This window comes from Schistocerca americana, chromosome 4, assembly GCF_021461395.2.
Source record: "Schistocerca americana isolate TAMUIC-IGC-003095 chromosome 4, iqSchAmer2.1, whole genome shotgun sequence".
Classification (NCBI taxonomy): Eukaryota; Metazoa; Arthropoda; class Insecta; order Orthoptera; family Acrididae; genus Schistocerca; species Schistocerca americana.
In genome coordinates, this window is record NC_060122.1 from 240,391,554 (window position 1) to 240,419,423 (window position 27,870).

General features: G+C 42.5%; 1 protein-coding gene across 1 annotated transcript in view; it reads left to right on the forward strand.

The window, feature by feature from the left end:
• Positions 1 to 27,870, forward strand: part of LOC124613374 (structural maintenance of chromosomes protein 1A-like) — a 100,295-nt gene that overhangs the window by 38,244 nt on the left and 34,181 nt on the right. The gene's annotated exons all lie outside the window — the stretch shown is intronic.

The window sequence follows — 27,870 nt, forward strand, 5'->3', positions numbered from 1 at the left end:
AATACAAATGTAACTTTGAAATTAAATGTGGATCATATCAGCTACTTTCAGAACTTTAAGATCAGACACAGCCTTCAAGTTTGGTACATTTGCCAACAATACTGATATTAGGTCCAGAAAAATTGGGGCAGACAACTTACAAACATCAGAAGTTGCAACATTCATACACTGCATAATGCTTATGTAAAGGCTTTGGAGTTTTTTTGTGAAGAAGCATCTGAATTTCTGGTCAGTATTTACTGTTGTTTTGATGGTTGGCCAGTTTGTTGGGTAGAATTAAACCTAAGTTTAACATTCCGCATCACAAGTTTTTGAGGCATGTAACTGTGAGGTGGCTTACTTAGAACCTTCAGCCAACAGGATTTTTGAATGGGGTGGTATTCAATATTACTTTCTTAAGCACACACATCTGAAAAAGAATTCTGCTATTGTTCAGTCCAAATCCTACAATGCTATTGTGAAGTTTCTGCTTTGAGAAAAATTGAGACTATTTCTCGAGTTCTTCGTGATGAACTCTTTCCATAGGATACTCTGCTTCCTCTTGAGCAACTAGTTGCTTGTGGGCAAGTAACTGAAGAGCTTAGTGAACTGGAAGAACATGACAAGGTGTGTGGTCTCTAAAGAAAACTAAAAGAATTACATTGCATCTTGCAATTCTGTGATGGAAAAGATGGACGTATCAAGTGCACCGCTTAAAAGTTTTACGTTTTTAGACCCCAAGGAAAGAATAAAGAACAGAAGCTGCAGTGACATGTTATAGGCAGTGGCAGTGACATCAGAAGGTTTCTGGCCAACAGCTGTCACTAACATCTCCTAAACCCATACAAGAAAGCAGATCCCATGGAGAAGTGGGAAAAGGCAAGGAAGAAGGAGAAGAGGTATTGGGTACTGACTCCAGTCTGTCTTTTCAATAGAGTATTGTCATGAGCAGTGGTGCATGCATTGTGGTAAAGTGGTTAGCATTGCTGGCTCACAGGCTTTGGGTCACCAGTTTAAGCCCAACCACCAGGATTTTTTGTTATTTAAAATGTATCATTTTGGGAAAGTTCTTGAAATATCTTATGTTTGAAATGTTTGGAATATTCAATGTTGCTTGTTTAAATAACTGAATTTCGAAATATTTGATGTTTGCATAAATACACTCCTGGAAATTGAAATAAGAACACTGTGAATTCATTGTCCCAGGAAGGGGAAACTTTATTGACACATTCCTGGGGTCAGATACATCACATGATCACACTGACAGAACCACAGGCACATAGACACAGGCAACAGAGCATGCACAATGTCGGCACTAGTACAGTGTATATCCACCTTTCGCAGCAATGCAGGCTGCTATTCTCCCATGGAGACGATCGTAGAGATGCTGGATGTAGTCCTGTGGAACGGCTTGCCATGCCATTTCCACCTGGCGCCTCAGTTGGACCAGCGTTCGTGCTGGACGTGCAGACCGCGTGAGACGACGCTTCATCCAGTCCCAAACATGCTCAATGGGGGACAGATCCGGAGATCTTGCTGGCCAGGGTAGTTGACTTACACCTTCTAGAGCACGTTGGGTTGCACGGGATACATGCGGACGTGCATTGTCCTGTTGGAACAGCAAGTTCCCTTGCCGGTCTAGGAATGGTAGAACGATGGGTTCAATGACGGTTTGGATGTACCGTGCACTATTCAGTGTCCCCTCAACGATCACCAGTGGTGTACGGCCAGTGTAGGAGATCGCTCCCCACACCATGATGCCGGGTGTTGGCCCTGTGTGCCTCGGTCGTATGCAGTCCTGATTGTGGCGCTCACCTGCACGGCGCCAAACATGCATACGACCATCATTGGCACCAAGGCAGAAGCGACTCTCATCGCTGAAGACGACACGTCTCCATTCGTCCCTCCATTCACGCCTGTCGCGACACCACTGGAGGCGGGCTGCACGATGTTGGGGCGTGAGCGGTAGACGGCCTAACGGTGTGCGGGACCGTAGCCCAGCTTCATGGAGACGGTTGCGAATGGTCCTCGTCGATACCCCAGGAGCAACAGTGTCCCTAATTTGCTGGGAAGTCGCGGTGCGGTCCCCTACGGCACTGCGTAGGATCCTACGGTCTTGGCGTGCATCCGTGCGTCGCTGCGGTCCGGTCCCTGGTCGACGGGCACGTGCACCTTCCGCCAACCACTGGCGACAACATCGATGTACTGTGGAGACCTCACGCCCCACGTGTTGAGCAATTCGGCGGTACGTCCACCCGGCCTCCCGCATGCCCACTATACGCCCTCGCTCAAAGTCCGTCAACTGCACATACGGTTCACGTCCACGCTGTCGCGGCATGCTACCAGTGTTAAAGACTGTGATGGAGCTCCGTATGCCACGGCAAACTGGCTGACACTGACGGCGGCGGTGCACAAATGCTGCGCAGCTAGCGCCATTCGACGGCCAACACCGCGGTTCCTGATGTGTCCGCTGTGCCGTGCATGTGATCATTGCTTGTACAGCCCTCTCGCAGTGTCCGGAGCAAGTATGGTGGGTCTGACACACCGGTGTCAATGTGTTCTTTTTTCCATTTCCAGGAGTGTAGCTGCACTCTCCATACAGGAGATCAGTTATGCTTCCGTGAATATGTATGTGTTGCCTACTTTAGAAGAAGGTATTTTGGCCAAAGCCTCATTTGTTCAGGAGCCTTTTGGTGTGCCTGTCTGAGACACAACATTTCCCTAAAAATATAACTCTTGATTGAGATCTGAAGAATAATTGGCATTACAGAAACCCTAAATTTTGTGTTCCACTCTTTTGGAAAGTCAGTCTTACACTGACTGTTCCTTTGATGTATCTCGTAATTTGTTTGACTGCTTTTCAGTGGATTTTTCAATATAATTGGATTTGAATTGCCTTACAAACCCCTCAGCTTATACACTGCCTGGTCTTGTACTTTGATCTGAATGTAGGAATGAACCAATGATTAAGTGATCGGGAATGTGCTGTAACAGAAGGTCTTATCATCTGTCAAGTTTTCTTCACATTTTTGTAGCCTCAAGCCAAGTTCAAGTCGATGTTCAACTGGATTGCAATCTTCTGTATCAAATTTCCTTGACTATGTTCATTGTATATTTTCTTTTATTCATGATAATCGTGGCTTTTTTCTGTCTTATTTTATTCTCATGCCAAGACACCAGCTGAGTTCACTAAGATATCTTACCTTTAATTAATTAATTGATACTTCACTTATTCCCTCCACTTATTATTTCTATTTGCAAAGATGATCAAGTTATCTACATAAATGGTCAGAATACATCATTTTGTTTCTCATTTCTTTAATAAATGCATCATTTTACACAATATTATATGTAATTTTTGAGACCAAACGTATGAAGCCTATGTTGGACCCAAAATTGCCTTCTTCAGTTTGCACACCTTCATCTCTTGAACCTCCTTCATGTAACCTTTGATGTGATAAATATAAACTCCATCATGATCACCACACAGAGACACTGTTTGAACATTCAGCTGCTGTAGCTAATAGGATACAAAGTGAAGAATGATGGATAACAGGCTGGAATGTTTCATCAAAGTACACTCTTGGCATCTGGTAATAACACTGGTGACAAAAGAAGCCTTATAACATTCAGTTTCACCGTCTACTGTTTTTTTTTTTTTTTTTTTTTTTTTTTTTTTTTTTTTTTTTTTTTTTTTTTTTTTTTTACTTTGAATACCCATTTTGAATCTTTGACTTTGAATATCCATTTTGAATTGATTACCTTGCTGCCTGGCAGTTAATCAGTCACATTATTAAGTATGTTTTTCAAGTAAAAGGTAATATTCATCATTTAATTCTTTCTTCCATTTTTCACAGTCGTCACATTTCATTGATTCTTTGTATGAATTTCACTCAGAAATGGTAGCAAAACAAATAAAGTCATCATTAAAATATTTGGGGTTCACATCATTTTGGGGTTCACATTTATTGAACATGGTAATTTATTAATTTCTGGCTGCGTGTGATCTGTATTATGTGGTTCGTAAGTATCCCTAATAATCTTGCGATTCACTGTCTGTTCAGTGTCAGTTTGTGCTGATTCAACATACAGTGCATTTCTGTCATCAGGTCCTGCTGCTCTTTCACATATGTTAGTTACTGTTATCGGTTGAGTTCTGCCTGTAAGATTATTATATTTTGTGTTACCCTTCATGATGTTCTTACAGTTGCATTTGAATTGATAATCAATAGTACATCATGGGCCTTAATGGTTGTCTTTGGTGAATTTGAATTAAATTGGGTGGTACACTTTAGACCCTTAACAATTTCTAATAAAGATGACTTTTTGAATTTGTCTTCTAACTTTGTTCATTTTTCTTTCAGCAGATGTACAAATTAATGATATCCAATAATTTGTAAATGATTCAGGCATATTCTTGTATCTCTCAGCATCAATTTCGTCTTTTCACTGATCAACTGATTCAGGCATTCACCACTCCATTTGGTTCTGGAGTATAAAGAGTTGTTGTTTCATGTTGAATTCTGTTTGCCTTTTAGAATATCTTCATATGCTGATTGACAAATTCTGTTCCACTATTTGTTTGAAGTATTTTAATTTTTTGAAGTTTCAATTTCTTCTCATGCTTTGGACTCAGTGTAAGAATTGGCAGACTTATTTAGTTGATTTTAGCACTTCGTCAAATGACGTGTCTTGTCATTTCATCCATAGAAATTGATGTAACGTGCTACTTCCCACAAAGCCATGTTCATTGGTCTACAAATATCAAAATGTACTGTATCAAATAGATCTTTTGTTTTACTTCTCATTTTTTCTTTTGGTAAAATTTGTCAAGACTGTTTTCTTTTTATCCAAGAAATACATAGATCTAAATCAATGTTCAAGCAATTCAGTCCATTAACCATTTTTCCCTTTAGTAAACATTCTTGTGTACATGACGAACTTCATCTGTTTGATACATTCCATCCACTTTAGTTGCAGTAGCTATTGTGGTTCCAGAGACAATTGCATCATTCTCGCTGAATACACAACGCTCTACATCATAAAACAAGACACACAATTCCCGTCTTGTCATTTCACTGGCAGACAGCAAGTTATATCCGAGGTAGGGTGTATATGACCTGGGACAATGGGAGATCCAGGAAAAATGCAGGAATTTTTTCATCCGGGAGAAAATTGGGAAAAACCTTGGAATTTTTCAGAATGCCAGGAGACTTTTTCATTGGTTTAGTTTTCAGTTAGATTTTTGTAATTTTGGCTGTTAAAAACCAATATTCTAACAAAGAATATTTCTGTATACCGGTATTGCATAATAATACTGCAGCAATAAAACATGACTGAGGAAGGGGGAAAAAAAATTAAAAAAATAAAACTTAAGTTGCAATGGGAATGCGCCATATACCCACAACAAAACACAGTTCTCATTCAAGTGTCTGCCAACAGCAAAATGTGTCAAAGACTTTAGGAAGACTACGCAATGCTTCAAAACAACACATTTCCTCCGATGAGTGTGACGTCACAATTGTTTACATTAGATTTGTTTGAGCAGTTGCAAGCGGGCTCATGCGCATGCGCAGTTGAGTCGCATTTGAGTAGTAACTTCTCCCACTTCTGGCTACAGAAATGTGGCTGTTAGCTGTATAAGCAGTAGCAGCAAGCAGCCAGATGCTACCCGTAAAAATTTTACTGGTGCACCCAAGCTGCCAGATTCATGCATGTGCAACAGGCCCGGGTCTAGAGGGTGGGGGTAAACTGGGGTATCTGCCCCTGGTGGCTATTTCAGGGGAGGGGGGGGGGGGGGGCAAATTCAAATTCTTGAGGGAAGAACCTTGTTTCATGAAGCACCTAGCATCCAGCACACGTTGATCTATCGATTATTCGTATGATTTTGAAACGCGTCCCTGTTGGTTTTGAACATTTTTAAACACATTCTAAGTTGATTTCTGAATGAATCATAAGTTGATTATTGAATGTGTGCATACTGTATGTGATGTCTCTGCAAGGATAAACCCCTTTGCATCTAGAAATAAACTTTTCCTGCAGACAAAAAGGGGATGGGGCAATATGAGCGGAGCGAAATAAAGCTGAACGGGTGAATACCAATCCCTGTTTGTTTATGTGGTTGACTGAGTTTGCGAATGATAAGCATTGTTATAATTAATAGTGAAAGCCATAGATTCAGACTACCAGAGTGGAAATACACCTCTAACAGTAATAAGGGGTAAGGAAGATTACATGTTATCCTCTCGGTGTATCCAAGAAAATGAAATTTTGACAGAAAGTTTTTGGCCAGACTGCTACACTAGTAAGGGCCAGCTGTGCAGTGCCCGGCTATTAGGCGCTTAAGTTCTGTTCTGGGAGTAGCGTGGAAAATGCATTGTACGAACACATTATAATGCCTAACCAGTGAATAAACAAGGGATAACTAAATCGGTGATTGAGGCAGTCTTAGTGAAGTTAACCAGAGAATAAGTTTTGACACTGGGAGCCATAGTTACAGAATTAGCGATGACAAGATTTTTTGTAAGAATGAGGAAGGAGAAGAAATGGGGACATCACAAAAATTATGGAAGAATATGACGATTCCAAATTTATATAAAAATTTCGTACTACTACTTTTCGATCTCATGCTTGAGAAACTGGAACGTATGAATGAAATGTGAAACTATTTCATAACATAAAGCTTTTTGCTTGTAGTAGGCCGAATAGGCATTTGATATTGGTACTTCGTGAAATATATTCTATTGTGCCATAAAACTGACCATTTGTTCCAAAACAGTCTTGTTTATTTGGTGTGTATTACAGTTACTGCAGTATTAGACAGGCCTATTTCATTTTATCTTGCAGACAGTGACAAAATACACATGATCAACTCGAGAAACCACACCAGTCTTGGGTACTGTTTGTATTAGTAGCTTTTTCAGTATTAGACAATGACATTTCATTTTTTCATGTAGCAGAACGTTTGACAAACTTTGATGAAGTAATAGAGTCTTTCGCAGAAAGGAAAGCACACCATGTAAAGCCATAGCAAGATTAGAGAGGAAAAAATGCTAGGACTTAAAAGGATTGAAGGAATGTGTACTATCTTGCATGTCTCTTGTCTTTAATGGTTTTATATAATGTATATTTAATTTTGTGTCACACAAAACAGTGAGTTGTTAGCTAATAGTCAATAAAGAGCACAAATTTTCTGAAGAGTTCTTGTTCTCCTGGTTACAAATAGTCCCATCAAGTATTAATTGTGAGGGTTTTTTTTTTTTTTTTTTTTTTTTTTAAAAAAAAGAGGGGCAGGATGTCAAACCAGCCGACTGGGAGCAGGAGAGGCACCACAGGACATCTTAATTTCCACTGTCCTGAATCTAGTTAAATGCATCCATTACAAAATATACATGTTTGAATTCGACAGAGCGAGATACAGTGACGTGCGATAGAAGAATGCTGTGTGAAGAGGCTTGGCACTGCACTTTGGCACTGTTAAGACCAAATAACATGTCTTATATTTCCTTGAAGACATATGTTTTATGTATCAGACTCTTCAGAAAGATGTGCACTACAAAATGAACATTTTTTGAAAAGTCGATTTAATTTTTGGTGTGCTACCTCAAACACTGGAGGGGGGGGGGGGGGGGGGGGTGGCGGCACTATCTAGTATTGCCCTAGTTTGGAAATATCGTGGACTGAAACACAGATCAGCCAAAGTTGTAGTGCAGAGGTGGGTAGTCTCCACGTGATGCGTGTTTACGTTTAGTGATTTTGCTATTTCCTCTTCGTTTATTGTTCTCACGTCAAATGAAAACAAAATGGATTTCAGTAGCCAGGAGCTATGAAGTGAATTAAAATACATTCACATAATTATGGAAGGCTAAAATAAGTTATTAGTTTCAGATTTTAATTTATTTCCATGTTTTTGACAGTCAAGCATTAATCGTCTTGCAGAACAATGAAGTTATTTTTGTCGGTTTGCTAAAGAAATTAGGCTTTTGTTAATCTCTTCCGGAGAGGCAGTCCATTTATTTGAAACAAATTGTTTAATTCCACACTATTGTTTTGTTTCAACTGTTCGCTGCATTTCAAATGCACGTTTTCATCTTGTAGCACATATGTCATTATGCCATAATAAAGAAACAAACATGAGATAATACAGTAATTGTATGCCAAGAAAATTTACATCTGGATCTGGACATAAGAATGTGCACTTTAACCCGAATTACGCATTTTAGTGTGGTTTACAAAATTCTGATGCTCTTGGAGTATCCTCTGATGTATTGTTTCTTTTATGACACAATGTAAGATCTTTTAATGTTTTACACCTATGAACATATGGGCTTTCTGTGTCATCATAGCTGCGCAAGTGTGGTGATGCCTGTTATTTGATGCTCTGTGGCAGTTGACTTTCAAAGTGAATTTCCTTTTACGCAAGATGAGCTATGTGTGAGAATGTACGATGAATTTCTTAAATCACAGAGCGTTTGACTCTCATTTAAAAATCAACTCTTTGAGAACGACCATTAGAGGATCAGACATTTATGTCATTATTAAAAATGTTACTGGCACTTTTGTGTGATGTATACACCCTTATAGACCTGTGTTGAATGCAACATCAGCATTCATTCCTATTGTTATCAGTAACTTCATGATGAACATTGTCCTTTGCGATTGCCTTGAGTAGTATTATCGGCTGTTGTACCTTTTGTAAATGTTGTCAGTTCGTAATTGCTGACCAGATCTCTTTTATTCATTGTGTTGCATTGTAGACCCTCCCCCCCCCCCCCCCTCCCCACCGCCCCCGCCCCCCCCCATTCTTATATATTGTTTTGGATAACATAAATGTGTTCACTAAAGTTTGTGGCAGGCAGAAAAGTGGAAGAGGATGGTTGCATTGGGTATGCAGGTTTCTGTTGAATTGATCCGTGTGCCTAAACCAATCTGTGCATTGCAACATAGATGTATAAGGAACTGTAATGATTGTTCTGAAATAATGAAAGTCATTCAAATTAAACATAGTTTATTATTTCACTTGTAGCATGTATGTGGGCCCTCACCAGTCTGTGGAAGTCCCACACCACTCATACTGTTTAGCCACATACGTCAGTCTCTTTCATCAAGTTTGCATTAAGAATGTTTCAATTATTTGATTACTTCACCTAAAATTGTTCAAGATTTATCTGCTGTTTACAAATAGATGCCTATTAAGATATTTGTTTGTCATATGCTACTTACGTCAATCATACACACATATTACTCCATGAGCTTCATACTGCCCAAAACTTCCAGTTATTCACAGCTTTACAAAATTATTTCTCCTTGTTACTTTAAAATTGATTATAGTCAATATTAAACTTTTTCTGTAGTTCTGGGCTGCAGCTGGTGGTTTGCCCTTGATCAGTAACCACTGACTGTGCCTTGAGTAGTATGATTATTTTTCTGTAATTTACAGCTTTCAATGAACTTGGAAATTTATGCTTCACAATTGAATTTGACTTCACGGTTTATTGTTTTGCTTACTAATTGCCAGTGCCAAATGTGTAACTCTTCAACATCCTGAAAGCACATGCAGTTCACGAAGTATTTCTTGACCATAGGTGCATAACTGCAACTTTCAGAATCTTCTACAACATCATTGATATTGTAACCACTGGAAAGGAGCTGCTAATATCAATCTTTAATAATGGTATCGATTATGGTACCCTTACAGCGTACATCTGAAATGTACATATGAGCTATCACCATGACATGAAGATGCAGATGCAGTAAGAACCTTCAATGAATTTTTGTTTTCACAGCATTCTCAGAATTTAAAAATTTATCTAGTTTTTTCTTCTTTCAACACTCATGAATCATATGATTATTTTTCTGTAATTTACAGCTTTCAATGAACTTGGAAATTTATGCTTCACAATTGAATTTGACTTCACGGTTTATTGTTTTGCTTACTAATTGCCAGTGCCAAATGTGTAATTTTTTGTTGAAACAAACTAACATTTCATTGATTCCTAAATTAACCACTTACTTGATAATTCACCAGTAATTACTGATGCCATAATTCTCAATTGCCCTAATCAACGTAATAACAATGAATATACCTCTCTGGTTTTCTCAGAATCCAATCATACATTCATCAAGCATTGTAGCAGCCCAGTATAACTACATAAACCCTTATCTTCAAATGGTGATTGTAAATTTTCCACAACTTTTAGCAGTAATTGCTCCATGAAGTTATGCATACATGAATTAATTTACGGTTAAACTTATTTTCAAAATCACTTTCTGTACAACCTTTGGATTATTACTGATGCCAGCAATTGTTTCACACAGTCTATCATGTTTTAGGTATGTTTCAGATATGTTCATTTAGTTCAGCAAATAAATTTTGAATTTCTCATAGCAAAAAATATGATACTGCCATGTTGAACATGTGCAATATGTGATAACTCATGAGTAACTGTGATGACAATTTATGCCACATGAATACTAAATGATGATGATTTATCAGTGTTTGAAGAGAGATTACTTAGGGATGTAGTAAATTATCTAATTGCTTCAGTGTTCATAAGCTATTGGAAGAGAATGTGAAGTTAATTTGGTAATGAATTAAATTCACACGTCTTATTGGCAACAACACAAATTATCAAATTATTTATTTAATAGTAATAATAATAGTAGTAGTATTAGTATTAGTAAACTGCATTGCATCCAAGAAGTAAACTTTCCTACTACATCTCAAATATTTTGCACTTACCGTTGTTTACAAGCAATATGAAAACTTGTGCCAACTAATAAGAGTAAATTCTTATACACTACAGTCAATATTTACATGATATAGTACGATGGTATAGGAAGGACAGCTTGCTACTCACCATAAACAGGAGGTGTTGAGTCGCCAACAAACTTAATGTTTGCATGTGGTGTTGTTGTTGTTGTGGTCTTCAGTCCTGAGACTGGTTTGATGCAGCTCTCCATGCTATTCTATCCTGTGCAAGCTTCTTCATCTCCCAGTACCTACTGCAACCTACATCCTTCTGAATCTGCTTAGTGTATTCATCTCTTGGTCTCCCCCTACGATTTTTACCCTCCACGCTGCCCTCCAATACTAAATTGGTGATCCCTTGATGCCTCAGAACATGTCCTACCAACCGATCCCTTCTTCTGGTCAAGTTGTGCCACAAACTCCTCTTCTCCCCAATCCTATTCAGTACCTCCTCATTAGTTATGTGATCTACCCATCTAATCTTCAGCATTCTTCTGTAGCACCACATTTCGAAAGCTTCTATTCTCTTCTTGTCCAAACTATTTACCGTCCATGTTTCACTTCCATACATGGCTACACTCCATACAAATACTTTCAGAAATGACTTCCTCACACTTAAATCTATACTCGATGTTAACAAATTTCTCTTCTTCAGAAACGCTTTCCTTGCCATTGTCAGTCTACATTTTATATCCTCTCTACTTCGACCATCATCAGTTATTTTGCTCCCCAAATAGCAAAACTCCTTTAATACTTTAAGTGTCTCATTTCCTAATCTAATACCCTCAACATCACCCGACTTAATTCGACTACATTCCATTATCCTCGTTTTGCCTTTGTTGATGTTCATCTTATATCCTCCTTTCAAGACACCATCCATTCCGTTCAACTGCTCTTCCAAGTCCTTTGCTGTCTCTGACAGAATTACAATGTCATCGGCGAACCTCAAAGTTTTTATTTCTTCTCCATGGATTTTAATACCTACTCCGAATTTTTCTTTTGTTTCCTTTACTACTTGCTCAATATACAGATTGAATAACATCGGGGAGAGGCTACAACCCTGTCTCACTCCCTTCCCAACCACTGCTTCCCTTTCATGTCCCTCGACTGTTATAACTGCCATCTGGTTTCTGTACAAATTGTAAATAGCCTTTCGCTCCCTGTATTTTACCCCTGCCACCTTTAGAATTTGAAAGAGAGTATTCCAGTCAACATTGTCAAAAGCTTTCTCTAAGTCTACAAATGCTAGAAACGTAGGTTTGCCTTTCCTTAATCTTTCTTCTAAGATAAGTCGTAAGGTCAGTATTGCCTCACGTGTTCCAGTATTTCTACGGAATCCAAACTGATCTTCCCCGAGGTCGGCTTCTACTAGTTTTTCCATTTGTCTGTAAAGAATTCGCGTTAGTATTTTGCAGCTGTGGCTTATTAAACTGATTGTTCGGTAATTCTCACATCTGTCAACACCTGCTTTCTTTGGGATTGGAATGTGCCTTTGGTAAATAATATTGTCTAGTCAAGGATAAGAGAGGGCCAAGTACCAAACTTTGGAGAACAGCATACTTAATGTTTACCCACTCCAAATTTAGTCGTATTCTCTATCATCAACAATTTATGAACTACATATCAAAGGCCTTGTCAAGATTATTCTAATATATGACAATGAATTCTACCAAAACTGAGTTTGGGTTTGTGATCACCTGCTTAAAAGTGTGCTGGTCGCCTTTGGAACACAATACAGCAGTGATCTGTACTGCATGTATTTGACAAGTATGTGGCACCAGATGTTTATGCACAGGACACTTAATATCCATAAATTGCTGGTCGATTGTCTGAGGGTGTGAAGATGGGTGCCCGATGATGTCCCAAATGAATTGCAACAGTTTCACATCAGGCGAATTTGGTGACCAAGGCATAATGTGAGTTCACTATCATGCTCCTCAAACCACTTAGCAACTGCAGGCAAATGTCACCCATAGCATAACACTACCCCACCAGCCTGAGTCTGTGGTGTTATGCGCATTTTGAGCGTCCTTTCTGCTGGATGACTTGATTTGGTGTAACAAGAAAAATGATTCACCTGACCAGGTGACAAGTTTCCATTGATCCAATGATCCTGTGCCTACTGCAATTGTTAATGATGATGCAATTAGGTCATCAAGTAAATGCGTAAGAGTTGTCAGTTGTGATACACTGTGTTCATATAGGTGCAGTGAACTGTGTGTTCTGAAACACTTGTGCCTGCACCATGTGGTACTCTGTTATCGGATCTGCCTTAGAGCGGGTAAGTTTCCAACCTTGACTGCTCCACTTAAATACTTTCCTTAGCACATCATGTACCCACATCACCAGTCCTGCAGTGGGCAGTGGTCATTGTGTTTTGGCTCATCGGATTAGATTATAATTACTGGTCACTTTCTTATATCTACTTTTACAAATAGGTATTATTACTGGATATTTCATTCTTTCAGGACTTTCACATTCACTCATCATTATTATTGTTGTTTTTGTTGTTGTTGTGGTCTTCAGTTTGGAGAGTGGTTTGATACCACTCTCCATGCTAGTATATCTTGCACAGTTCTTTTCATCTCTGGATAACTTATGCAACCTAAATCCTTCTGAGCCTGTTTACTGTATTTGAGCTTTGGCGTATTTCTACAATTTTAACTCTTCACACTACCCTCCATTACCAAACTGATGATTCCACGATATTTCAGGATGTATCCTACTCACCGATCTCCACTTTCATTCATATTGTGACATGACTTCCTTTCTTCCCCACTTCAATTCAGAACTTCCTTGTTAATTATTCGATCTATCCGAGTAATCTTAAGCACTCTTCTGTGGAACATTTCAAAAGCTTATTTTTTCCCCTTTTTAATCCGCATCGCACTTCTGTGTAAGGCTACACTTTGGACAAATTTATTTTCTGAAGAGACTTCCTCAAGTACCTTCCGCCGCGGAAGTCGAACATGCGCCAGAACAAATGGACGTGGTCAGCCCATAGAGGCTATTCCATGCAGCGGCTCTCGCGCAGCGAGGGCACCACCGTTACGCCACGTGCAGACAGTGGCCAATAGCCGCTCCCTCCGGTTTCGTATATAGGGACCCGCTCTGCCCTAATCCAGTCAGTCTAGTACTCGCTCTGGATTTCGTTTCTATCTCGGCGGTACTGCGTTCTGGTCGTTGCTCGTTGTTGACATTTGCCTGGCTCTGGTTCTGAGTGGATTTACTGTTGGTGTTTGGTGTTGTGGTTTCCACAAGCCTCCATTGTTTATCTCTTCCTTGTTGTGTCGGTCATAGTCGGTCGTGGTCGGTTGTTGTCAGTTGTCGTTGGTCTGTCGCCCGACTCGTCCTGTGTTTACCCGGTGGTGCGTGCTCCACTGCCGGCAGCTTCCTCGCCCGGCGGCTCTGATCTGCAGCCCAAGGCGTTCCCGCAGTTGGTTTTGGTTACTACATTGGCGACAAGGTAAACGGAACATAGGAGTATGGTAGAGAAATTGCTCGCTCTCTTAGAGCAACAGCAACAGCTCATACGACAGCAGCAGTAGCAGTTGGAGGTCTTAACAGACGTCACTGCAGTTGCTCTCGGACAGGGTCAATAAGTGGGATTCCCTCCCACCTTTTCTCCCAAGTGCCCCGCTTTCAGACACGTTCCCACGTCTGCCTTCGTCCCCACCGTTCAACGACGCAAAAGAGGATTGGGTAACGTACCTGCATCGTCTGAAGCAACATTTCACGGCCTTTCAGGTGTTGGATGACTCTCTGCAGCGGTCATTATTCTTGTCTTGGGCCTCACCGGACACGTTTTTCTTGCTCCGCAAGTTGGAACCGTTGGCCGACCCCGTGGCTCTCTCCTTTCACGAGATCTGTGTGTTGCTAACTAACTATTATTCCCAGCGATACCATGAGGTTGCATCTCGCTTGGAATTCCATCAATCCCACAAGCAGCCGGGTCAGTCCTACCGTTCCTGGGTGACGGATTTGCAAGGCCTCGGCCGCAAATGCAACTTCATGTGCACCAATCAGCAGTGCAAGGCGTCATATGCAGATTCGTTAATTCGGGATGTGGTCATTCAACTGGCGCCCGATCGAGAGGTCCGCACTGCGGTGTTAAAGTTGGACAACCCCTCGTTGGAAGACATTCTGCGTATTGCCAATTCCTTCGAAATTGCTCAGGTGGCGAACAAACGTCTCATGGCACGGCCCCAGGTGGCAGCGGTAGAGTCCACTTCCTGATCCACTCCTACCCGCCGTCGACGGCGCGCAGTCTCCAGAGGACACCGCCGTTGAGATTCCTCATTGTCGGACGTCTCGATGGTGTCCGAACCGCCGGTCGTCCCTCAATGTCGGCCGCGTGCCCCCCTCCCGTCGTGCCCCCAGTGCTTATCGGCCCACACTCGAGCTGGCTGTCCCCATCACTGGAAGACCTTTTCACTCTGTGAGAAAGAAGGCCACCTTCGATCAGTCTGTCGTAGCCGCTCGATCCCCCCGCCCCCCCCCCCCCCCCACACCCCCTCCCACCCACCAACGTCCCGCCCCGCCCCTGCAGGCCAACAGGAAGCCGTCCATGCTTTACACGCAGTCGCCCCTCGGACCGACACATTGGCTCAAAATTTATTCCTCACCCTACGCATCTTTAACGAGGACGTCCGTTTCCAGGTCAATACGGGGGCCACAGTTTCTTTGGTCAATCTGATGACGTATGCACGTCTCGGGTCTCCAGAATTGTCCCCACCCTCTCAGAGGTTGGTCGCCCACGGCGACGGTTCCATCCCTCTCAGTGGGCAGTTTTCTGTTATGGCCATCTACAAAAACGATCCCCGGCCCCTTACCCTATTTGTGACATTTTTGAACTAGAAGCGTTTACACGGTTTGGCTTTTCCATTCAAGACAAAGTGCAGTTCGTTTCAACTACGGTTCCATTTCAGGACCTAGACGACATGTGCGCGTGCTTTTGCTCCCTGTTTTCGGTAGACCTGGGCTGTGCTTCCGATTTCCAGGCACACATCACTTTACTGCCGAACGCACGGCCTCGCTTTTGTCGGGCTCGGCCTATTCCGGTAGCTTTGCGTGTGGCCGTCAAGCAGGAACTCGATCGGCTCCAGTCTGCGGAGGTTATCGAGCCAGTACAATCGAGTGCCTGGGCAATGCCCTTAGTGGTCATCAAGAAACCCAATGAATCGCTTCGCCTTTGTGGGGATTTTGGGGCTACGGTCAACGCTCAGTCTTTGGTCGAAACTTATCCCATTCCTCGACAGGAAGACCTTCTCGCTAAACTGGCAGGTGGCGAGTACTTTTCTAAGATTGATCTGGCAGAAGCCTATCACCAATTGCCGTTGGATGCGGAATCGCATGCCATCGTCGTCATCAACACGCCTTTCGGTCTCTATAAATACAAGTGTCTTCTGTTTGGCATTTCCTCTGCCCCTGCTATTTTCCTGCGGTATCTCGAGCAACTTACGCAACCAATAGCGGCTTGTGTCAATTACCTCGATGATATCTTAGTCACGGGGCGCACGCGTCAGGAACATCTGGGCAACCTCAGTACCTTATTTCACGCACTGCAGGCTGCGGGTTTATGTTGTCGGCTGGAGAAGTGCAGTTTTTTTCAACCGGAAGTGGAGTACTTAGGACATTGGCTCAGTAAAGACGGCATTCGCCCTTCGGACGGCAATGTCGCAGTCATCGATGCCCTTCCACGTCCACAAAACCTATCCGAACTCCACGTATTTTTGGGGAAAGTCACTTATTACTTAAAGTTCTTACCCCAAGCCGCCCACGTCGCGCATCCCCTAAATCGCCTGCGTCGCAAAGGGGTACCTTACACATGGACTTCAGCCTGCGATCAGGCTTTCACCCGCCTGAAGATGATGCTTAAATCTGCCCCTTGCCTTACGCCTTTCTCTCCGGATCGTCCCTTGGTGGTGGCAGCCGATGCCTCAGTGTACGGGATTGGGGCAGTCCTGACACACAGGAATGAGGATGGGTCGGAACAACCTGTGGCATATGCATCTAAGACGTTAACCCCTGTGCAAAGGAATTACTCTCAGATCCAAAAGGAGGCTCTTGCCATTATTTTTGCAGCTCAGAAATTTCACATTTACCTGTTTGGGGTGCAGTTCGCCCTCCTCACGGATCACGAGCCCTTAGTGTCTTTTTTTGGGCCCCATTCGCACCTCCCAGAATGGACGGCTCAGCGTCTTCAGCACTGGGCGTTGTTCTTGTGTAATTACACTTACACCATCCGCTATAAGCCCACCAGCCAACACACTAATGCAGATGCCTTGTCAAGTCTCCCAGCAGGACCCGATCCGGCGTTCGACCAGCAGGAAGTCCTGTGCTTCCACATCGACTCTGCCCACCGAGAGACTCTCGATGGTTTTCCTCTGGCAGATATGCAAATTGCCGCTTCCACATGCAGGGACCCCATTCTGCGGCAAGTCCTCCGCTATGTGACCCATGGTTGGCCTCCCTACCTCACCCGACGTTTGAAAACTGACTTCAGCCCGTGCGTCACATCTCACACAGACTTTCGGTGATGGAGGATGTCCTCCTGTTGTCCACGGACTCGGACGCCCATCAGGTGGTCATCTCTCCGGACTTACGCCATCGCGTCCTGCACTTATTGCACCGCGGACACTGGGGGATGTCTCGCATGAAGACGTTGACTCGACGACATGTCTATTGGCAAGGGATCGATGGAGACATTGAGCACCTGGTCCGTGGTTGCACAGTGTGTGCGTGTCATCAGGCTAGTCCTCCACGATCTTTCGCGCCCTGGCCAACACCCAGCCAACCCTGGGACCGGATCCATCTCGATTTTGCAGGCCCCTTCTTAGGCTCCATGTGGCTCCTCATGATTGATGCCTATTCCACATACTCATATGTGATCCGCATGGCGTCCACCACCACTGACGCCACCCTCACTGCCTTGGCCCAGGTGTTGGCGGCCATTGAAGGCCTTCTTCAGACGTTGGTCACAGATAACAGGCCCCAACTCACGGCGTCCTCGTTTCAGACCTTCTGCTCCGCTAACGGTATCAAACAAATTCGCTCTCCCCCCTTCCATCCTTCATTCAATGGCATGGTGGAACGCCTGGTCCGCACTTTCAAACAGCAGCTGATGAAATCAGTGGAGCCGTCGGCCACCAACTCGGCCCTCACCTTGTTTCTCAGCATCTACTGCACTACGCCGGTGGCTGGTCATAGTCCTGCCGAACTCCTTCACGGGCAACAACCTCGGACCCTCCTCCACCTCCTGACACCATCCCCTTCTAGGCCCCGCTCTCGCCCCTCCCGGCGCTACGCCCTGGGCATGGCCGTGTGGGCCTGCTCCTATGGCAGCACACATGCATGGACGCCCGCTACGGTGGCGGCGGCTCATGGGCGGTGAGTGATGACCGTACAGACACACAGAGGGCTCGAGCGTCGCCACCATAACCAACTCCGCCCTCGGGCCCCTGCCTTGATTCCTCCCCCACCGTCTTCCCTGCTTCCTGGTGTGGACACGTCCCTCGAGGTGGAGCCCTTCCCTTCAACCTCCATCTCCTCGCCGACTCTGCAGACACCCCGTCCGCCTCGCCGGGGTATAGAGACGCCCTCTGACCCCCTGCCCTCTGGTGACACCTTGATGGATGCCGCAGACAGTCTGCCCTCCACTCCCCCAGTGGTCCTTCCGGACGTCTCACAACCCGTGCCCTTGTTCCGCCCGCCTCGGCATCGTCTGGGGCATTTCCGCCCCTATGCACCAATTCCGGGGGGGAGGGATCTAGTACCTTCCGCTGCGGGAGTCGAACACGCACCAGAACAAATGGACGTGGTCAGCCCATAGAGGGCTCCGCCTCCGCGGCGGCTATTCCGCCCAGCGAGGGCACCACCACTACGCAATGTGCAGACAGCGGCCAATAGCCGCTCCCTCCGGTTTCATATATAGGGACCTGCTCTGCCCTAGTCCAGTCAGTCTGGTACTCGCTCTGGATTTCGTTTCTATCTCGGCGGTACTGCGTTCTGGTCGTTGCTCGTTGTTGACATTTGCCTGGCTCTGTTTCTGAGTGGATTTAATGTTGGTGTTTGGTGTTGTGGTTTCCACAAGCCTCCGTTGTTTATCTCTTCTTTGTTGTGTCAGTCATAGTCGGTTGTGGTCGGTTGTTGTCAGTTGTTGTTGGTCTGTCGCCCGACTCGTCCTGTGTTCACCTGGTGGCGCGTGCTCCTTTGCCGGCGGCTTCCCTGCCTGGCGGCTCCGATCTGCAGCCCAAGGTGTTCCCGCAGTTGGTTTTGGTTACTACACTTCCTAACTTTTAAATTTAAACATTAAAATATTTCTTCTTTTCAGAAACAGTTATCTCAATAATGTGAGTCTCTTCTTTGGCTTAATTGTGGTGTCTTATATCCTAATCAAATTCCCTCAGCTTAACCTGATTTAACTCATTGACATTCTATTACCCTAGTTTTGCTTTAGTTGAAGTTCATCTTATACCCCCTTTTCCAGGCACTATACATTCCATTCATTTCCTCTTCCAAGTACTTTGCCATCTCTGATGAAAGTAAAGTGTTGCTGGCAAACCTCAAAGATTTTTTTTTAAATTTATTTTTCCCCGAACTGTAATTCTGTTTCCAAATTCCTCTCTTACCCTGCCTCTCTCTTCTCTTAACTACTACTTTCTTTTTGTGTTCTTGAAGTCTTGTGACCTTGATCGCAGATCTTAAGCACTCAAACTCTCAGCTTCCACTGTAATTGTCCTTGACCCAGTGTAAACAGAACTGGATTATAGTGTTGGATGAATATGTTAAGGAAATCGTTAAATTTCTCATTAACTTTGCGCTCTTGATAAACTTCTTACCATTTTCTGTCCAGTAAATTCATTCTGGATAGCATGGCAGAGTCTACACGTATGATTTTTTGAAAGCAATGCTTCTGACTTAATGATGGGGATGCTAAATCCTATTGATAGGGATGCTTCAGTGTTGCCATTTGACCATCACAGTCAGCCAAACCATTTGTTATGGGGCGACACACGTTTCACAAAAAACAGTTGCATTTCAAAATAAATTACGAATCACTGTTGCACTGTATCTTTCTGTTGTTGGTATGGAGCTAGGCATCCTTCCCTTTATCAGTACTATCCTAGATGAAATCAATAATGAAATCACCACATTCACTGACCTCCCCACTATGTCTGCTAAGTCTTAGTATTATGTCAAATATCCGGGTGAGGTTTAACACTAGAACCGCCAGATTTTTTGAACGTCCCACCTCTCGTCAATACATTTACAGTAGGTTTTTAGTCATTTTTTATTTTAATGATGAGTTTTCCTGTAGCAAATAGTCGCTCTAATTGTCTGTTAGTTTGTTTTAATTCCAAACATTGAATATTTTTGTAGTTTTTGTCCAAATCAACTTAATTATGCAAATACTTGAAAATAGTTTGTAATATCATGAATCAATTATGTATTTTTATAAAAATGCAACTAAGTCAAAAGTTTTCAGTACAAAATAATATTTTTGCTAGTAAACAAGAAAAAGTAAGACAAAATCGATACATTTCCATAGCCAGGTCTACACTTTGATACATTTTATACAAACTTTACCATCTGTGTAAGTAAATGTGTTACTGTTAGATACGTACAGATTATTGTAATCTATAGGCTGAGCTTTACAATTTGCACAAATATAGGACTCTGTAACAATATACAGGGTGATTCAAAAAGAATACCACAACTTTAGGAATTTAAAACTCTGCAACGACAAAAGGCAGAGCTAAGCACTATCTGTCGGCGAATTAAGGGAGCTATAAAGTTTCATTTAGTTGTACATTTGTTCGCTTGAGGCGCTGTTGACTAGGCGTCAGCGTCAGTTGATGCTAAGATGGCGACCGCTCAACAGAAAACTTTTTGTGTTATTGAGTACGGCAGAAGTGAATCGACGACAGTTGTTCAGCGTGCATTTCGAATGAAGTATGGTGTTAAACCTCCTGATAGGTGATGTATTAAACGTTGGTATAAACAGTTTACAGAGGATGGGTGTTTGTGCAAAGGGAAAAGTTCTGGACGGCCGAGAACGAGTGATGAAAATGTAGCACGCATCCAGCAAGCATTTGTTCGCAGCCCAGGAAAATCGACTCGCAGAGCTAGCAGAGAGCTGCAAATTCCACAATCAACTGTATGGAGAGTCCTACGAAAAAGGTTAGTTATGAAACCTTATCGTCTGAAATTGGTTCAAGCACTGTCTGCAGCTGATAAGATTAAAAGAATCGATTTCTGTGATTTTATCCTTGCTCAAATGGAAACAGATGAATCTTTCGTTTCAAAGATTGTGTTTAGTGATGAAGCAACTTTCCACACTAACGGGAAAGTCAACCGTCACAATGTCTGTATATGGGGCACTGAGAATCCGCGGGAAACAACTCAGTATGAACGTGACTCGCCTAAGGTGAAAGTTTTCTGTGCCATTTCAGCCAATAAAGTTTTTGGTCCCTTTTTCTTTGAAGGTGCTACTGTAACTGGACTACAGTATCTGGAGATGTTAGAGAATTGGCTGTTCCCTCAGCTCGAACAAGAAGCACAACAATTCATATTTCAGCAGGATGGAGCGCCACCACATTGGCACTTATCTGTCCTTAACTACCTGAACGTCAACTACCTGAGGCGATCGATCGGCCGCCAGGCAGCCCGTGACAGAGCGCTTCATCACTGGCCTCCAAGAAGCCCTGATCTTACCCCCTGCGATTTTTTCTTATGGGGGTATGTTAAGGATATGGTGTTTCGGCCACCTCTCCCAGCCACCATTGATGATTTGAAACGAGAAATAACAGCAGCTATCCAAACTGTTACGCCTGATATGCTACAGAGAGTGTGGAACGAGTTGGAATATCGGGTTGATATTGCTCGAGTATCTGGAGGGGGCCATATTGAACATCTCTGAACTTGTTTTTGAGTGAAAAAAAAAACCTTTTTAAATACTCTTTGTAATGATGTATAACAGAAGGTTATATTATGTTTCTTTCATTAAATACACATTTTTAAAGTTGTGGTATTCTTTTTGAATCACCCTGTATTTGTAGCAGCCTTGTTTGTCACATAAAACACATTGAAATTGATGTTTTCCTTCTTTGCATGATTTTCACACCTGATAGGTGACTTCCACCAATGCCTGACAATTCAGTGTGCATAGTTAAAGCTTACTCAGTTTCTTTACAATCCTTGGCAACCTCTTCTGTTAGTTTGAGAAGGAAATCTTGCTTTGTTGTTTAGATACTTATTGCTTCCCTATAGATTAACAAATCATTGATATCTGCTATATCTAGAGTATTATAAAAAGCATGAACAGTCCACCTTTTTCTCCCAGCTTTCACTGAGTATTTGCAGGCCATATGATCAAAATCATTTACCCCTATGAAGTTTCATTGTAACATGTCATTGTGTCAGGCTTTAGCTTTGAGTTGCTTCCAATTTATACGCTTGTATGTTACAAACTGAGAAATTTTACAGTGTATGCAACAAACTGAGAAATTTTCAATCTTTCCTTGCTTTTCTTGGTACAGTCAGAGGATTATATCATCATTATTGAAAGCTGCAGTCTTGTACATGTTCTTGCGAATTTTTTTTCATGCACTCAGGAACTTCGCATCTAATTTTGTTTATTGCACCAAATAAGCTTGTTCAGTTTGTTTTCAGATCTCATAGTAGTGAAAGATGAACTACTTGTCACACATAAAAAAGCTTCTTTTATTTGGGTATGTCCCTGTAAGTTTCTTCACTACGAAGTCACTAGATGTACACCACCAGGATGACTTTCATCATTACCAAGATATGGGAAAGCATTTAATGTATACTTGATATCTTCATTGGCAGCTATCCAGATTTTCTGTCTATAGTTGTTAGGCCTTTAAGACATAAAATGAGTGAACTGACATTTACACTTGGAAGGGAATGATTGCTCATTGACCCAAATATATGGACCAGTAATGCAGATGCATTCTCAGCTTTCTATGACTCTCTTCCATGTGTATGACATAAGGGCAGACTTTCATTTTTAATTGCTCTGACCATGTTGACCCTAAACTAAAACTGAGGAATCTCATGATTTCCTGAGATGGTTGCTGACACCACAGACTTGTAATATTGTATTCCTCAGTTCTCTTACCAGAGCAGATCCACATATTCTTCTGGATTCAGTGGTCCCTCTACCATACAGAATAGCAAGCAATACAAAGCTCTTCTAATGGTAATGACCATTTGTCGCCTCTTAATGCTATTAGTGCCTCAGTTTCAGTGAAGTTTTGAATATATTTGAAAACAAATTCATCAATAAACCAGAATATAAGATCTCAGAAACATCTTATTTCTTACCTTTTACATTGCTATGTGCACATGAAGATTCACCAGAATCTTCATTGCTGCCATCTGATTCATCTGAGCTCCCTGCTGTAGTCTGTTTGTATCACAATCACATCTTCAGATTCAACTTCTTCAGTGTTATTTGTCAAAGCAGACAACTCCTCATCACTCATGTGTGTGACCAAGATGATGATCCTTTATTAAAAACAATGAAAACAATCAGTTTTTGACAAAACAATTTAATTGGGTAGATAAAGGACTGGAGAGGTCTAGGAAAAGGGGTGGATATCAGGAAAGTCACCAGAACCACGAGTCGGGGGAGACTTACCGCATGGGATGAGATTCATCTAATGCAACAGTGGTTCATGTTTTGTTTCTAAATCCAAGTGTCTTTCATGAAATATATGTGAGCCACATAATAAATGTTTAGGGTGGCTCTACTGGTCCAGTGAGAGCACAAAGCATTCCTATAAACCAGGTTAGCTATGAAGAGGAAAGTACTGTTTCTGAAAATCATGATGATAATGCACTCACACAATTCAGATTTTGAAACCAAATTATAAACTACTAACCATTTGCAAAGGCAGATGATTATTATTTGTTGGTTATGAACTCCAGATTAAAACAGAATAACTTCCAGAAAGATGGAAAATTAAGAAGTTGGGATCTGGACAAACTGAAGGAACTAGTCGTTATTCAGTTTCAGTGGGTGTTTTTGGCTACAACTGACAGAAGTGGGAAAGACAAAGGTATATTGTATGTAAACTGAAAGTGGAAAGAGGAAGAAAGGAAAGGAAAGGGAGGGGATCATTGCTGTCAGCTGCATTGGGACATTACGCGAAATCAATGATGATGAGTGAAAATGTGCACCGAACTGGGATTCGAACCTGGGATCTCCTGCTTACTAGGCAGATGCAGTAACCATTGCGCCATCCAAGATACAGCTGTATCGCAAATGCATGGTCTATCGCAGCACGCCTCATGGCCGATCCACACTCCCATCGAGCACCACCTACCCGCAACCACTTTCCATTTCTTCCATGTTCTCTCTCTGAGATTCCCACGGGAGGTTTGACTTATGTGTGCAACCACACTGAAGATTGTGGATTCAAGGGAGTGTGGATTGGCCATGAGGTGTGCTGACATAGTCCATGCAGTTGTGATAACACTGTATCCTGGATGGTGCACCTTCCTGCTAAGCAGGAGAACCTGGTTTCAAATCCTGGTCTGGTACACATTTTCACTCATCACTGCTGGTTCCACGTAATGTCCCAATGTAGCTGACTGCAATGATCCCCCCTCTTTCCTTTCGTTTCTTCCGCTCACCACCTTTAATTTACATATAATGTATGACAGCTGAGGATTCTGTGTGGTGTCTGTTCTTTCGGACATGGGATGATTATATATAATCATATATAATACATATAACATACAAATGGATAGCTTAACAATATTATGAAAAGGCCACACACACACACACACACACACACACACACACACAAATGCAACTTACACATGGGTGACTGCAGTAATCTAATGAATACTGGTAGTAAAATAAATAATAGTAACATTAAATTGGTATTTCTTGGGATACGTAACATGTTTAATAGTTATTTCATTGCAATCCCTTACAGTGATTTTAGAAATTAAGAAGGAATCTATCCCTTCTGTCTTATTTGATGGCAGGTCTTGTAAATGTCTGTTAAACTCTGACACTAAACTGGATCCCCTATGTTTTCCATCTTGACACTCATTTCTGCTTTTATCCCATCATCATCAGACGAGTTTTTCCCACTTCTAGAGACATTCAGTGTACTCTCTCTACGTAGTCTGCTTGCTCCACTGTAACAGTTGAGTTCCCATTGTGCTCTTAATGTTGTCACCCTGGCTTTTAATTTCACTGAAAGATGTTTAGATTTTTCTATGTTCTGAATCAGTCCTTCTGAGAACTAGTTCGTTTCCAATTTCTTCACATTTTTCCTGCAGCCATTTTGCCTTGAATTCTGTGCACTTCCTGTTTATTTCATCCCTAAATGACATATACTGCTATATTTCTTCTTTCTCTGACTATTTTTGCACTTAGTTTGTCACTCATTTAAAGTTTTTGCTTCTGTTTCCGAAGATTTCTTTGCAGTTACTTATGTTTGTCTACCCAACTTCTGTTATTGCTCTTTTTAGAGTTGTCTGTTTCTTTTGAACTGAATTGGTTACAGTGGTATTCATCATCATAGTATCTGCAGCATTAGAGAACTTCAGATCATCATCCCTCAGTACTTCAGCATCCTACTTCTTTCCACTTTGATTCTTCTGGATGATGCTCTAGAATCTTCAGTCTACCCTTCATCATTACTAAATTGTGATTGAAGTCTATATCTGCACCTGAATATATGACTTAATATCCAATAACTGATTTCCGAATCTCTGTCCGACCATGAAGTACTCCAGGTGGTATCTTCCCATGTCACTGGGCCTTTTCATGTTTATACTTCCTCTTCTTGGGATCTTTGACCAAAGTGTTTGCTATTATTAACTGAAAAGAACAGGAAGTCCAGGTTGGCATATTAGAAATATTATGAAAAAATAGATTTCTACTTACCATGAAGATGACAAGTTGAGCTGCAGATAGACATGATGAAAAGACAGTTATGTATAAGCTTCCAGCCAAAGCCTTCTTCAGAAAAGAAAAATGCACACACAACCCCAAAAACAGGCACACCTTACACACAAATGACCGCTACCTCTGGCCACTGTGGCCGGATTACAACAGAACTGTGTTGAAAGGAAGAAACAGTTGGGAGCGGGGTGGGGAAGATAGATGGAGGGGTAGCAGGGTATGGGTGGGGGAAGAGGAAAAAGTGCTATGTGGCGTAGCATGCAGGAACTAGAGGTGGCAGGACAGGGCTGGCAGGTGCAGTGTCGGGACACTGTGAGAGAGTGAGAGAAGGGGAAAATAGGCAGCAGAATGGAGAGGAGCAGAGAAAGGGAAAAGACTGGTGAATGTGGTGGCAAAGAATAGTGCACAATGAGGGTAAGGGGAGACGAATTGTGAATAGGTGACTGGACACAGAGGGCAGAAACAGTTGGATGGTGTGGGTACAGTAGGTTACTGTGGATAGGGAGCAGTGCACAATGAAGGTAAGGGGAGATGAATTGTGAGGAGGTGACAGGACACGGGGGCAGAAACAGTTGGGTGGAGGTGTGGGAACAATAGTTACTGTAGATAGGGGCTAGGATGACTTTGAGAGTGGAGCATGTGTTGTAAGGATAACTCCCATCTGTGCATTCCAGAAAAGGTGGTGATGGAGGTGAGGATCCAGATGGCCCAGGTTGTGAAGCAGCCATGAAAATCAAGCATGTTGTGCCACAGATTGGGTCATCCTGCTCTTCTCCTGTAGTCATACCAATATAAAAAGCTGAACAATGATTGCAGCTCAGTTTGTATGTAATATGGCTGCTTTCACAGTTGGCATGGCATATGAAGGGGTCGGATTACCCCATTATAGGACTGCAATAGGAAGTGCTGGGCAGATGGGTTGGGTGCTGGGCAGATGGGTTGGGTAGGTCTTGCACCTGGGTCTTCAGCAGCCATGGGTATCTGCAAGGCACCCTTCTATGCCAACCTGTTCATGGGACATCTAGAGGAAACTTTCTTAGCTTTGCAAAACCAAAACCCCAAACCTCTGGTCTGGTTCATTTTCATTGATGTTATCTTCATGATATGGATCCAGGGCCAGGACATCTTATACTCACTTCTTCACAACCTCAACACCTTCTCTCCCATTCACTTCAATTGGTCCTCCACAAGCCAGCATGCCACGATCTTGGACATTGACCTCCTCCTCTCTAATGGCTCCATCCACACCTCTGTTCACAGTAAACCGACCAACCATCAACAGTACCTTCATTTCGGCAGCTGTCATTCCTTTCACACTATAAAATCCCTCCCATACTGCCTAGCAATCCGGCAACTCTGTATCTGCAGTGAAGGGAACTCTCTTGCCCAATATGCTGAAGGTCTCACAAAGACCTTCATAGACAAACACTATGTCCCAGACCTAGTCAGCAAACAGAGTTTTTGTGCCATATCCACACATACAACAATATTCCAACCTTCAAGAACTAGCTGTAAAGGAGCACATCCATAGTCACCCAGTACCACCTCAGACTGGATCAACTGAACTACATCCTTCATCAGAGCTTGGATTATCCATTATCATGCCCTGAAATTAGGGACATCCTACCCAGATCCTTTCCACCCCTCCTAAAGTGGTTTTCTGTAGCCCACCCAACCTGCACAACACCCTAGGCTATCCCTATGCCACTCCCAACCCAACATCTTGACATAGGGATGATATCCTTGCGGAAGACCCTGGTGCAGGACCTGCCCAATCCATCCAACCAGCACTTCCTATTCCAGTCCTGTCGTGTGCTTATACTATCTCATCAGAGTCCTAGCCACCTGTAAAAGCAGCCATTTCACTCTTACAGAACATTGTACTTCTAGAAATATAATTTTGTAACATGAATACGATGAGACAAAGTGGGCAAGCTTATTTATGCTTCAGAAGAAACCAAATGAACAAGTGGCTTTTTGTTTATGTTTACCTGTCATTTGTGCACAGATTGGAAGGTAACCCCATTGCATATATGTCTGCATTAGGGTATTGAGGACAAATGGTTCTATCTTTTTTGCTCCTGGCTGTTCAGAAAATGTTTGTTCCCCGCAGACTTTACCTTGAGAAATATATTACTGTGTGGTACTTAATATAGTGTTGGGCTCAGATGTCTGACTCATACAGATAGGT